Genomic DNA, 15,177 nt, shown 5'->3' with positions numbered 1-15,177 from the left:
TCTCCCAAGTGCTTAGTTCGGTGCTTTGCACACAATAAGTGTCCAATAAATATGATTGAATTTTGAATAAACGACTGAATGAATGCAGAGGTGAGGTAAAGTATGAATTTTCAGTGGGAGAAAACAGCCTGTAGCCTGGATTTCTGTCTGCTGCATTCCTGAGTGGAGAAAATGAACTGAGGCAGTGATCCAGGGCTGTGGGTAGGAAATGCAAGAGGGTCAAGGGAAGAGGGTCAAGAGAAGAGGGGGCAACGTAGTTGGCGTTGGTGAAGAGGGTAGCGTGGAGGGGGATACTTTTGCATCTAGGGATGGATGGATTTCTTTCTATTTATGTCTGTCTCCTCCTGTAGACTGGACGCTCACTGTGGGCAGGGAATGTGTCTATCAAGTCTATGATATTGTAATAATAATAATAACGGTATATATTTAGCGCTTACTATGTGCCAAGGACTGTTCTAAGAGCTGGGGTAGTTACAAGGTAATCAGGTTGTTCCACGTGGAACTCACAGCCTTAATCGCCACTTTACAGATGAGGTAACTGAGGCACAGAGAAGTTAAGTGACTTGCTCAAGGTCACACAGCAGACAGGTGGTGGAGCTGGGATTAGAACCCACTTTCTCTAGCTCCGAAGCCCATGCTTTTTCCACTAAGCTATGCTGCTCTGCACACAGTAAGCACTCAATAAATACCATTGTTGATGATAGTAATGATGAAGATAGATATAGATAGAGATGATAGATAGATAGATAGATAGATAGATAGATAGATAGATAGATAGATAGATAGATAGAAAGGGCACCCTGCAGCATAGTCTAGTGGCAAGATCACTGGCTTGGGAGGCAGAGGACATGGGTTCTAATCCCAACTTGGTTTGCTGTGTGACCTTGAACAAGTCACTTAATTTCTCTGGGTCTCAGTTACCTCATCTTTAAAATAGGGATTAAGCCTGTGATCCCCACGTGGGACAACATGATTACCTTGAATCTACCCCAGTGCTTAGAACAGTACTTGGCACATAGTAAGCGCTTAACAAATACCGTAATTATTATTATTCTTCTTTTCCGTCAACATTGCCCTCACCTTGCGAAGCACCTGATGGTTTCCCATCTGAATACTCCATCTTTTCCCCGACCACCCCAATAAGCTCTGGGTGGTTGGTTCTGTCCCATCTGTTCCTGGGGTACTACCTAAAGCCTTCGCAAGGAACTGGGGGCCATCAAGGGCCTCCCCAGGAACACTCTGTGGGTGGTGTCAGTCACTGCTTCCCCTAGGGTTTCCTGAGTTCCTATTAAGTCCTCCAAGGTAGACCAGACCCTATATAGAGAGAGATCTCCAGTTTTCCTGATGAAATACAGTCATGGCTCTGACCATGGGCCCCCATAGGGTTTCCAGGGTACCCATTGGTAAGGCAAACAAAAGGAGGTCGATGGCGACCTCCGTTCTCTTTCCCAGGCTGACTCCTGGCCACCTTCTGCTCAGCATCTAAGGCTTTCTGATCTCCCCAAACTCCCTGAAGCCATTCACTAGCCCACTGAATGACGGTCCACCCATTTTCCTTCATGAACTCCCTACACTCTTCTGAGAGGGCCTCCATTTCCATCCAATAATTCAAGTCATTTAGTAAGAGGATGCAATATGGTGACAAATGAGGATAGGTCAGAACTGGAGGATAAAGTCCAAAGTGTGAGAGGAATCTCCCAAAGAGAGACTGAGAAGAGAGATGGTGATCTCTAGAGGAGATCTCCTGTCTTCTCTGAAAATCCACCCCCTCCACCTGTGCATCTGACCGCATCCCTTCACACCTTCTCAAAACACTTTCCCTCTCCCTTCTTTCCTCCCTGACTACCATCTTCAACTGTTCTCTCTCCAATAGCTTCTTCCCCACTGCATTCAAAGATGTCCATGTCTCCCTTATCCTAAAAAAAACAAAACACACAAAAACCCTCCCTTGACCAAGACCAAGACCCCACCATGAGTCCATAAATCCTAACCCCCCTCATTGTGGCCCAACACTACCCTGCTACTGACTCCATAAGTAGCAGTAGCAGTACCCTGCTACTGACTCCACAAATTATAACTCCCACTGCCCACTCCAGTTACCCTCCCTCTTGATTCAGATTCTTAAACCCAACACAGCCTCACCTCTTGACTGGACTGTCCTAGAAATCCTTGATGAACCAGGGCAAAATCAGCTCTGAGTAGTGGTATTATCTTGGAGAAATTTGCCTGAAAGTAGGATTGCTTTCTGTCAAGATGCACTTTGATTGGTAAACAAACTCCTGACTCTGCCCCATCCTCTTTCTACTAGGACACACGGTAATATTTTTTGAGAGCCTATTGTGTGCCGAGCATTGTTGGAGAGCCAGTGTGGGCTACCACTCTTTTCTGTGTAATGGTATCGGTCAAGCACTTACTATGTTCCAGGCACTGTTTGTACACTGTTAGGCACTGTACTGAAGCACTGGAGTAGATGTCATATGCCTGTATGTTTTACATACTTATTAAGTAAAAATAACTCAACTTGAATTTCAGTCCCATTTCTGCTCCTCTTTAAAAGCTTTAACCTCCCCCTTCTGCCCACTCAGACCCCAAAACAGCCAATCTCAGGAAGCCTATACAATGTCTGAGGCCCAGTTGTTAATCCTCACCCCTGTATACAGGAGATTATAAAGTCTGATCAATTGATCAATCAATCAATCAAATGTATTAAGTGCTTCCTATGTGCTGAGCACTGTTCTAAGTGCTTGGGAGAATACAATATATCAGAGTTGGCAGAAATGTTCCCTGCCCACAACGAGCTTACAGTCCTCAGGGAGAGATAGACATTAATATAGATGAATAAATTGTGGATATATACATAAATGATATTGTGTTCAGGAAGGTTGTAAATGCAAATACAAAGGAATCACAGAAGGGAATGGGAGAAGAGAAAATGAAGGTCTAGGCAGGCAAAGACACTTAGAGGGGATCTGCTTGTAATAAAGGCTGTGAAGGCAGGGATAGTGATCAGTCAGGCAAAAGTATTTATTAATAATAATAATAATAATAATAATGATCTTGGTATTTGTTAAGCACTTACTAAGTGCAGAGCACTGTTCTGAGCGCTGGGGTAGATACAGGGTAATCAGGTTGTCCCACGTGAGGCTCACAGTTAATCCTCATTTTACAGATGAGGGAACTGAGGCACAGAGTAGTGAAGTGACTTACCCACAGTCATACAGCTGACAAGTGGCAGAGCCGGGATTCAAACCCATGACCTCTGGCTCCCAAGCCTAGGCTCTTTCCACTGAGCCACGCTGCTTCTTTATTGGGGTCTTAACTTGTGCAGTGTACTAAGCTCTTGGGAGAGTACAGCACAACAATAAACAGACATATTCCCTGCCCATGACAAGCTCACAGTCTAGAAGGGGAGATAGAAATTAATATAAATAAAAAAATTACAAAAATGTACAGAAGTATTGTGGGGCTGAGAGCAGGGGATAAAGAAAGGGAATAAGTTAGGGCTCTGCAGAAGGGAGTGGAAGAGGAAAGGTGGGCTTAGTCAGAGAAGGGCTCTTGAAGGAGATTTGCCTTTAATAATGCTTTGAAGTGGAAGAGAGTAATTGTCTGGCGACTGTTGGATATGAAGAAGGAGAGCATTCCAAGAAGGAGGCAGGCCATGGGCTAAAGGGTCTGTGGTGAGATAATTGATATCAAGGTACAGTGAGTAAGTTGGCATTAGTCGACAGAAATATGCAGGTTGGGTCGCAGTAGGAAAGTGAGGAGGTGAGGCAGGAGGAGGCAAGGTAATTGAGTGCTTTAAAACCATTGCTAAGAAGTTTCTGTTTGATGAAGAGTTGGATGGGCAAATATTGGAGGTTCTTGAAGAGTGGGGAAACATTGACCAAATGGTTCTGTAGAAAAGCCATCGAATAGCAGTGTGGCATGATGGATAGAGCACAGGGCTGGGGATCAGAAGGATCTGAGTTCTAAGCCCAGCTGTGCCATTTCTCTGTTGTGTGACCTTAGGCAAGTCACTTCAGTTACCTCATCTGTTAAATGAGGATGAAGATTTGAGCCTCATGTGGAACTAAGACTGTTTCCAAACTGATTAACTTGTATATACTCCAGTGCGTAGTACAGTGTGAGGCACATGGGAAGTGCTGAACAAATACCATTAAAATAAAATTCTGTTTTGGATGTGTTTAATTTCAGGTGTTGGTGGGATATCCAAGTAGAGATGTCCTAAAGGAGGAAGGAAATCTGAGACTGCAGAGATGGAGAGAGATCACGGCTGGAGAAGTAGATTTGAGAAATTTCCGCATAGCGATGGTTGTTGTAGTCAAAGAATGAATGAGTACTTCAAGAGAGTGGGTGTAGATGGAGAATACAAGGACCCAGAACTGAACTTTGAGGAACTCCCACAGGTAGGGGTGGGAGGCACAGGAGGAGCCCATGAAAGAGATTGAGAAAGAACGACCAGGGGAATAGGAGGAGGCCCAGGAGAAGACAGTGTCAGTGCAGCCAAGGTTGAATTATGTTTTCAGGGGAAGGTGGTGGTCCACAGTGTCGAAGGCAGCTGAAAGGTGGAGGAAGATTAGGATGAAGGAGAAGCCATTGGATTTGGCAAGAAGAAGATCATTGTTTACCGTTAAGAGGACAGTTTCTGTGGCACCCAAGGGGTGAAAGTCAGATTGGATAGGGACAAGGAGAGAATTGGAGGAGAGAAAGTGGAAACAACAGGTGGAGACAGCTCCTTCAAGGAGTTTGGAGAGTCATGGTAGAAGAAAATAGCTGGAGGGAATCGTGGGGTCAAGGGAGGGTTTGTTTAGAATAGGAGACACATTAGCAGGTTTGAATGCATGAATCAAACAGTGAATCCATCAGCTTTATTTATTGAAAGCTTACTGTGTGCAGAGCACTGTACTAAGCAATTGGTCCAATGTACAGAGTTGTCAACATGATCCCTGCCTACAAGGTGCATACAATCTTTAGGGATAGACTGTAAGAACCGGAGGGTTATGTCCGTATTATTCATTTAATCATATTTATTGAGCGCTTACTGTGTACAGAGTTGCTGGGATTGTTGGGGGTGAGGGAATCAGGGTTACCCCCCACAACTCAGGCCACACCAAGAATTTTCTCCTCCCCACCTCGCCCCGTGTGTTAGGGGGTTGCCCGTACTGGCTACAGCATCTTCTGCTGGGGTGATGGGGGATGAGAATCAGGAAGTTCTCAGCTCAGCATTCTCACTGAAATTTTCTGAACTTGTCAGCTCTCCCGGCCTCCTGCCTGATGCAATTCCTGCTAACCTCATCATCAAGCAAGGGACTGACAGTTGACAAGGGAAACAACTCCCTCCCTCTCCTGTCGTCAGCCTGCTGAGCAGCCAGAGTCTGCAGAGGATATGACAAGATTATTTCCAGTCTGTGTTTTGGTAGAAGTTTCAGGGACGCAGGTGAGGAGCTCTGGGGCAGGAACAGGCCCCAGAGCTCCCCGGCACGACTGAGGCCACGTGGCTCAGCCTGGGACCTGATATGAAGGGAAGGGGAGGGGGAGATTGGGTCCTTCCTCAGAAATCAACAAAACTTGGTTTAGTTCTGCTCCAGGATCAAGGATCAAGTTAGAGATGGGAGGAACCTCTCAGGAGTATTTCCCTTTTCACCGGTGTCTATCCAGGTTGTCACAGTGAGGTCAGTGGGGTGGCATCAGGCAGGAGGCTGGAAGAGGTGATAAGGTCATAAAGTGTCAGGGACCGAGCCTGAGCCTCCCAGACTCCCTTCTTTGGTCCTCACAGCAGAGGCCACTGTGACCAGGCAAGACAGCCCTCTGGGAGGAGGTCACTCCCCACATTCTGACCTAAACTGTGAGGTCACCCTGCTTCCTACACTGAGTGTACCTGGCAAAAACACAGACAATGCCCCAACATCACGGCCTGGGAAAGAGGCTCCATCTCTCTTATGTTTTCTCTAACAACAGAGCCCAGAGTCCAGTGGGAGAGTGAGCCTGACCTTCTCTCCCCTAAATTGCCCCCCCCCAAACTGCACCCCTCAGCTCTAGGCTGCCTCAGCTACAGTGATGAACCAAGACATTGAGGCTTAGTGGAAAAAGCATGGGCTTGGGAGTTAGAGGAAGTAGGTTCTAATCTTGTCTCTGCCACTTGTCTGCTTGTGTGACCTTGGGGAAGCCACTTAACATCTCTGGGCCTCACTTGCCTTATCTGTAAAATAGGGATTAAGACTGTGAACCCAACATGGGACAACCTGATTATCTTGTATCTAGCCCAGCACTTATAGCAGTACTTGGCACATAGTAAGTGCTTAATACCATAATTATTATTGTTATTAAAACATTCCTGGAACCAGCTCTGGGTGAGGCTGGTCCACTGTCAGGAAAGATTTGGCCAGGAGCAGATTTTCTGCTTAGACACAACCCAAGTACAAGGCCAGAATGGTTCCTGGTGCCTAACTGTGTCCTGCAGAACCAGATTCATCCCAGTCCTGCCCCTAACCCTGGCCAGCCAAGCCCCCACTCTCCCTGGTCAATCAAGCCCCCACCTCTCACTGATCCACAGCCTCATTCTGCATCTCCAGGCAGGGAGAACCTCTGGCTCCGCTGAGGCTAGAGGCCAGGCAGAGACTCAGGGCACAATCCCACCATGGGATGAGGGGGAGGCTACCTACACTCACAGAGCAAACTTGGGTATGGCTTGAACTTTGGGCCATGAGCCCCAGACTTGCGGGAAAATGGAATAGAAACAGAAAGCCCTGGAGAAACAGGAAGGACTGGATGGATTTTATCAACTGTGGTTCCTCTTTCCAACTCCACCAGGGGCTTGGGTCTTCCCGAGTTGGAGCTTGGGGATAACTCTAAGAGTGTGGCCATCCAGAGCTGTACTCATTCTTTCTCAGCCTGGCCAGACTCCGGTTCCCTGCACCTCCTGACTTCTCAGACAGTAAAACTCCTTGATGATGGGTGTCAGATCTCTTATCAAGAAGCAGTGTGGCCTTAGGAAAGAACACAGGCCTGGCAGTCAGGGGACCTGGATTCTAATCTTGGGTCTCTCCCTTGCATATGGCTAGACCTTGGACAAGTTGCTTAACTTCTCCGTTCTTCAGGATCCTTAGCTGTAAAATAGGATTGAGGATCATGGATTGTACCTACCATCTGAACTGTACTCTCCCAAATACTTAGTACAGTATGTTACCCAAATTAAGTGCTCAATAAGTAGCACTGATTGAAGATTCATTACCTATTCTCCCTCTGACTTTTAGCCATGAGCCCCCATGTGGGATTGGGGCTGGGTCCCACCTGATTATCTTGTATCTACCCTAGCACTTGCTACCGTGCTTGGCAGCTTGTTCATTCCTAAGGGCTTAGAAGAATGTTCTGCCATCAGGAAGTGTTCAGTAGATACCATTGATTGACTGGAGGGATAAGGGGATAAGAGTTGGTCTGACTCTGGGAACAAAGAGGATGAGAGTCTGTCTGGCCGTAGTGTCCTCCAGAACTCTTCTGGGCCTGAACCACTTGCCTCAGTATAAGATTACTAGTATAATTCAGGGCACAGTAATCACTCAGTGAATAACACTGATTGGTGGTTTACCACTTGCATCAGATTGGGGATCCCTGGGGGATCTATTAGTAGGGAAACTGGGAAAGCCAGAAGAAGATGTAATTCTAGGAATATCTTTGACCCCTTTATAAGACCTGAATGAATTCCTGGTCCAAGACACCATCTGCTTGATCCAAGTGGGTACTGTTCCCCACCTATCAGAAGTAGACATGCACTCTGTGCTCGGACTCATCATCGATTAGTGTAATGAGGGTTCTGTGACCAGTTCTACTGCATCCTGGGCTACGTGGGCATTCTGGCTCTGTTGAGTTTCACTGTGGTTTTTCTGGCTAGGCTGAAGGAGGCTGCCTGACAGCTTCAACAAGGCCAAGTTAATTATGTTCGGTATCCTGGTGCTCTGTAGTGTCTGGCCCTCCTTCCTCCCCGTATACCAGAGCACCAAGAGGAAGGCGATGGTGGCCACAGAGATCTTTCATTCATTCTATCTTCCTGTGTACAGAGCACTGTACTAAGCGCTTGGAAAGTACAATTCAGCAATAAATAGAGACAATCCCTGCTCAACAATGGGCTCACAGTCTAGAAGTGGGGAGACAAGCATCATGGCCTCTGGCACCAGGCTTCTTGGCTGCATCTTTATACCCAAGTTCTGCATGATCCTGCTGCAGCCCGCCAGGAATACCCGAGAGTGGTTGAAGAGGAAATGATCTCCGGTACATTAGTTCAAGACTGTTGCTTTTATCACCCAACAATTTTCGCAACCCCAATTTTATTGCAATGGCAGGACAAAAGGAGAGTGAAATCCTGTCAAGGACATCCAACAAAGATTCAGGGGCAATTCTGAATCAGAGGTCAGGCCTGGATCACTGGGGTTTTTGTCTAATGGCTTCCTGGACTCTTGCCTCCTCCAGGCTGAATTGCTACCGAGACAGCTGCTGTCACCTGCCTTGTTGTCCAGGAGAACACCCCATGCCGGGACTGGATAACCCCCAGTGCAGTGGAGTGGCTGCTCTAGACACACGTCCCCGTGGGTCTTGAGCAATTGACTATGCAGAGAAGGATCTGGCAGATGTGCTGGAGAAACTCATAGAAGTTCCTGAGTTGAGTAGATACTTGGAGCGTGGGGAGAGGCAGTGCCCTAGCTCAGACTCTAATGGGGATGTGGGAGAGAAACAGGGGACAAAACCTGCTCCCCACATCCTCCTCCCTGTAGGTGAGCTACAGAGGAACCACCACCTGGGGCAAGTCGGCTTCTGAGTTCAGAGCCCTGTGGGAGGAGGAGTTGGCTCAAGGACACTAGGAAGCATGGCTGGCGTTCTGCTCTTTCCATGACTGGAGTCCTGGGAGACAGGATAATAGTCTTTCCCATCATGATTAAGGACAGACTCTCAGTCTCCCTACAGAAGGTTGTTTGGCTCCATTTGATTCTGATAGTTGTCTTCAATCTCCTGGACTGTTCTCTTCCCTTTGATTCCCATTTCCCAGAACTCTCATTCATGAACCAAACTCGACCCCATACCAATTGACTGTAAGGCTCTTTGCCTCTTGAATAGGGTTTTGGGCTCGGGGGTGCATATTACCCTTCCCTTTCTCTGGCTTGTGGTCTGGGTTAGAGAGGTGAGCCCCACCTGGACCCTTACCCAGAGCCCAACGCATATAGTCTTTGCTGCTTCGGGCCAGCCCCAGGCTGCTTCTAACAGACCCCAGCCCAAAAACAGTTTTCCTCATTCTTCCTTTCCCTCCCTGGCCAAATCTTAGTCTGGGTTGAGCTCTGTTGAGGTGTGGGGAGGGAAATTCCATCTGCCTTGTTGTCCCCCATGGTCCACGGTGGCCCTGAAGTACAGAGTTGAAGCTTGCCAAAACCTTGATGTTTTGGGGGTGCCTCACACCCACCCCCAGGTCACATGGCTCTAAGATGGTGGATCAGACCATGATGCAGAGATCAATGGACCATTGGAGAAGGGACTAAGAGCGATGAACAGAGATCACTGGAGAACAAGGGATGCCAACCTCATCCTCAACCAGCAATGAGAAGCCTGGGAACCTGACGTATAGCATGGGGACTAAGGAGGGTTTGCTCCTGTGGGAGCATCTTCAGGAAGGCCAAGGGGAGCTGCCTGTGTCAGCAAAGGAGGAAAGGGAGCAAAGGAAAGACTGTTAAATCCCGGCCCATGTAACCCACCCAGGCTCAGGTGTGTTGACCGCTCAATCCGCAGATGGCTTTGTCTGCAGTTCGCTTGATACACACACCACCCAAAGCCCCTCTGCACTGAAGTCCATATATTTATCATCTGTTGCCTCCACTATGTATAATTTATTTTAATGTCTCGCTCCTCTTCTAGAGTGTAAGCTCACTGTGGTCAGGGATAGTATCTACCTATTCTATTGTATTGTAATCTCCTAAAGGTTTAGTGCAAGCCTCTGTACACGTTAATTACATAATGTCCTCAATAGTTACCATGGACTTTTGAAATTAATGACTGCTTCATCGGGGTAAAAGTGTCTCCTTTTTAAACCTCTGCCTTCCCCCCTCCACCCCACTTCCCCAACTCTTACTCTTACCCCTAACGACCTGGCCTCCTTCTTTACTGAGAAAATTGGAACTCTTCCGGGGTGATCTCCCTAAAATCTCCTCTGCTCCTATCCATTCCACCCCCTTCTCCTGGAAATTCTCTCCCATTGATCACCTCCTTCTCCTTGGCTTCACTGACACTGTCCTCTCCTTGTTCACCTCCTGTCTCTCTGGTTGCTCATTCTCAGTCTCTGTCATGAGTTTCTCCTCTGCCTCCCCTACCCTCCCACAACTGTGGGAGTCTCCCAAGGTACAGTTCTGGGTCCTCTTCTATTCTCCATCTACACTCACTCTCTTGGAGAACTCAATTGCTCCCATGTCTTCAGTTACCATCTCTATGTGGATGATTCCTCACTGTGGGCAAAGAATATGTGTATTGATTGTTGTTTTGCACTCTCCCAAGTGCTTAGTACAGTGCTCTGCACCCAATAAGTGCTCAATAAATGCAAATGAATGAATTCCCAAATCTACAACTCCATCCCTCATCTCTCTCCCCCTCAGAAGTATCACATTTATTTCAGGACATCTCTATTAGGATGTCCTCCCAACCCCTCAAACTTGACATGTCCAAAACAGAATTCTTTGTCTTCACACCCAAACCCTGTACCCCTCAAATTTTCCCATCACTTCAAGACAGCCCCACCATCCTTCCTGTCTCACTAGCCCAAAGCCTTGGTGTTACCCTTGCCTTATCTCTCTCATTAAACCCACATATTCAATAAGTCACTAAATCATCTTGGTTCAACTTTCACAGCCATCGCTAAAATCCTCCCTTTCATCTATATCCAAACTGTTACAACAGTAATCCTTGGTAATTACCATGGCAAGCCTACCCTGCTTTAATTGCTGTGTCAGCCTCTTTACTAAACTTCCTGTCTCCTGTAAACTCCCACTTCAGTCCTTACTTCACTTTGCTGCCTGGATCATTTGCCTAGATCAAGTTCATCCTTGCATGCTTTAACTCTGCCCTCTCCTCTGCCTGGCAAAATTATTTCTCCACCCTTACTGACATTCATGCCTGTTGCCCTCACCAGTTGGTCCAGACATTTAACTCCCTTCTCAAATTCCCTGTTCCCCCACTTCCCCCATCCGTCATCCCTAATAACCTAGCTACCTACTTTATTGAGAAAATGAAATCTCTCAGACTCAGAGAAGCAGCATGGCTCAGTGGAAAGAGCCCGGGCTTGGGAGTCAGAGGTCATAGGTTTGAATCCCAGCTCTGCCACTTGTCAGCTGGGTGACTGTGGGCAAGTCACTTAACTTTTCTGTGCCTCAGTTACCACATCTGTAAAATGGGGATTAACTGTGAGCCTCATGTGGGACAACTTGATTACCCTGTATCTACCCCAGCACTTAAAACAGTGCTCTGCACATAGTAAGCGCTTAACAAATACCAACATTAATTGATCTCCCTAAATTGCCTTTCAACCTCTGTATCAAACAGAAACTCCTTTCCATTGACTGTAAAGCACTCAATCAACTTGCCCCCTCGACCTCATCTCTTCATCTCCTACCTCATCTCTCTGTTCTCTTACTACAGCTCATCCCACATACCTCACTCCTCTAATGTCAACCTACTCACAATACCTTGATCTTGTCTATTTCACCACTGATCACTCACTCACAACCTGCCTCTGGCCTTGAACTCCCTCCCTCTTCATATGCAACAGACAATTACTTTCCCCATCTTCAAAGCCTTACTGAAAGCATATCTCATCCATGAGGTCTTTCCTGACTAAGCCCTCATTTCCTCTTTTCCCACTCCTTTCTCCATTGCCCTTGCAGTTGGATTTCCTCCCTTCATTTAACGCCCCCCTTCAGCTCCACAGTACTTATGTACATAGCAGTAAATCATTTATTTATATTAATGCCTGTCTCCCTCTCTAAAATGTAAGCTTGTTGTGGGCAGGGAATGTATCTACCACTGTTATAGTGTTTTACTGTTCTCTCTTAAATGCTTAATACAGTGCTCTGTACAACAGTGAGCACTCAATAAATGACTGATTGATTATGTTTTACCAAAAAAAAGGGTTCATGAAATCAACATTTAGTTAACCCATCAGAGAAAACTCATGGTTCCCATTCAAATTACCGGCTTCTCATCCCATCCCACTCCTGGTCTCCTTGGCCAAGGTTCTTTTGGAACTTATCAGCTCTGTCATATTCTGCTTCAGACAGTTCTGCTCTCAGGAGGTGGACAAAATCATGAGACTTACAACAGTGATGAGGCCAGGGACACACACAGCAGGACAGTTGGTGGAGCTGCAGGAATGGCTCTATTTCTGAATCGCCTTTGACTGAGCGCATCTGGATGGAGAACCACAGACACTACACCCAGCTGCCAGACTTAGGCAGAGCCCTTTCAGGTGGGGAAGGTAAGGGAGCCCGGGAATAACCTTGCCAACCTTGAGAAGAATATGGCTGGACACTTGGGGGATTTTTTTTATGGTGTTTGTTAAGCATTTACTATGTGTCAAGCTTTGTATTAAACACTGGGATAGATACACCATACTCAGATTTGACACACTCCCTGTCCCAGTGGGGCATCACCAGCTAAAATGGAAGGAGTGGGATTTACTTCGCATTTTATAGATGAGAAAACTAAGGCACAGAGAAATTAAGTGACTTGCCCAAGGCCACACAGCAGACAAATAGAGTTGATAATAGAAACCAGATCCTCTGTCTCCCAGGCCCAGGCTTTTTCCCATTAGACCATCATGATGCTCTGAATTGCCTAAGTGGATAATAAATGAGGAAATAGAAGTTAATCTCTCTCTCCCTCTCCTTCTCCCTCTCTCTCTCCCTCTCCCTCTCCCTCCCTCTCTCTCTCTCTTCCCCTTCCCCTTCCCCACCATACCAAAGCTGGAGTCTTGAAAGGGGTCTCACAGAGTGGTGGAAAGGGGCAATCAAAATGGGATGGGGGGAGAGGGAGCTAAGAAGATGAAAGTGTCGCCAAGTCCCTCAGATATGTGCAGCTAGGACTCCAGCCAGGCAGACAGCTTCTAGACCATATCGTAATAATAATAATAATAATAATGTTGGTATTTGTTAAGCGCTTACTATGTGCCGAGCACTATTCTAAGCGCTGGGGTAGACATAGGGGAATCAGGTTGTCCCACGTGGGGCTCACAGTCTTAATCCCCATTTTACAGATGAGGGAACTGAGGCACAGAGAAGTTAAGTGACTTGCCCATAGTCACACAGCCGACAAGTGGCAGAGCTGGGATTCGAACTCATGAGCCCTGACTCCAAAGCCTGTGCTCTTTCCACTGAGCCACGCTGCTTCTCTAGCCACGCTGCTTCTCTGAGAAGTTTCTCTGAGTTTCTCGTAGAGAAACTAGGTGACCTTTTCCTTCCTCCAAGGAGGTGGGGTTTGTGGGACCCTGGAGGGGGCCTGCCCGATGTCTTATCAACTTCAATCTTTGTGTTACCAAAGACCCAGAGCCAGATGTTCAGGCAAGATATGATGCCACCCACAGAAGCAGTTGAGGAATTCAACAAATGAACTTGAATCACAGCAGTACACTAACCCCAGGTATGGAGATTCCCAAATTTATGGGAAAAGTGCCACTCGACCCTTCAGGGGATAAACTGGCTGGTGGTTGGAGTTAACTTGGCCTGAAGTAGAATCACCCTAGAAAGCTGGAACTCTGTCCCAAATTCAACAAGAGAAACTCCCCAAACCAGTCTCCTACACAGGCAGATGCTCTCTTGGAGAGAAGAAAATTGTCCCAGCTTCCCTGTTGCCTGAACATGTTGCCTGTTGCCTTACATTATTCCCTCAACAACTGGGGCAGGGAAAGAGCTCCCTGAATATTCATTCATTCATTCATTCATTCATTCATTCAATCATATTTATTGAGCGCTTACTGTGTGCAGATACTAAGCGCTTGGGAAGTACAGTTCAAAGTAGAGACAATCCCTGCCCAGAATGGGCTCACAGTCTAGAAGGGGGAAGACAGACATCAAAACAAGTAAAGAGGCATCAGTAGCATCATTATAAATAAAAAGAATTATAGACATATACACATCATTAATAAAAATGAATATAATTATGATCATAAATATGTACATATATGAACAAGTTCCCTGGGGCAGAGAGGGGGGTAGATCAAAGGGAGCAAGTTGGGGTGATGGAGAGGGGAGGAAGAGCAAAGGAAAAAGGGGGGCCTAATCTGGGAAATTTAGGCCCTGAAACCTTCTCACTTGCTTCCCCTCCTCTAAACCATGGGCAAGTTGGGGCATCATTTTCCATAGAAGTCAATCTCCCCAAACCATGAGCAATTGGAGGTTGGTTCATGTTTCCCAAAATGCACTGCGCTGCCCTTACTGACAGACATGCTCACCTGTCTCTTTTCTGGCCATTCTCTCAGCTGAATAAGGTTGCCCTGCAGGTTCTCCCATCAGCCCAGCAGGCTAAAATCAGCAGCAGTTACTGCCAACTGCAGAGAGGCCTCTTCCAGTTCACGGCCAGTAGGATTGAGACCAAACAGATGGTGCTGCCTTTGCAGACTTGTGCTGTGGAACTGTGAGATTCTGACTTTTGGAGGACCACCAGATGAACCAAGGTCAGGCATGATAGAGAATTGCTGACTCCAGCCCTAGATCTGACCCCAGGTTGCTGCTTCTGGAACCATCAGCTGAGCTTGCCTGCTGCTCCCCAGGACATGAGGTCCCACAGACCCTCAGAAAGTCATCCAGATATGAGATGTGAGAGAATGAAATTCTCCTCTAGACTGTGAGCTTGTTGTGTGCAGGGACTGTGTGTCTACCAACTCTATTGGAGAGTCCTCAACCAAGTGAGAGCTCACCTCCTCCAGGAGGCCTTCCCAACTTGAATCCCCCTTTCCCTCTGCTCTCCCTTCCCTTCCTCCCCACCCTCTGCTCTTCCCCCTTCCCCTCCTCTCAGCACTGTGCTCAATGCTTTTATTATATAATAATAATATATAAATAATAATTATACATTATTTTGTTAATGTATAATGTTAATGTATATCTCCTTGATTCTGTTCATCTTGTTGATGTTGTCTTGTTTCTGTTTTGTTCTGTTTTG

Source organism: Ornithorhynchus anatinus, chromosome X4 (assembly GCF_004115215.2).
Source record: "Ornithorhynchus anatinus isolate Pmale09 chromosome X4, mOrnAna1.pri.v4, whole genome shotgun sequence".
NCBI classification, from domain to species: domain Eukaryota; kingdom Metazoa; phylum Chordata; class Mammalia; order Monotremata; family Ornithorhynchidae; genus Ornithorhynchus; species Ornithorhynchus anatinus.
The sequence above is the reverse complement of the archived record's forward strand: the minus strand, read 5'-3'. Positions refer to the sequence as shown.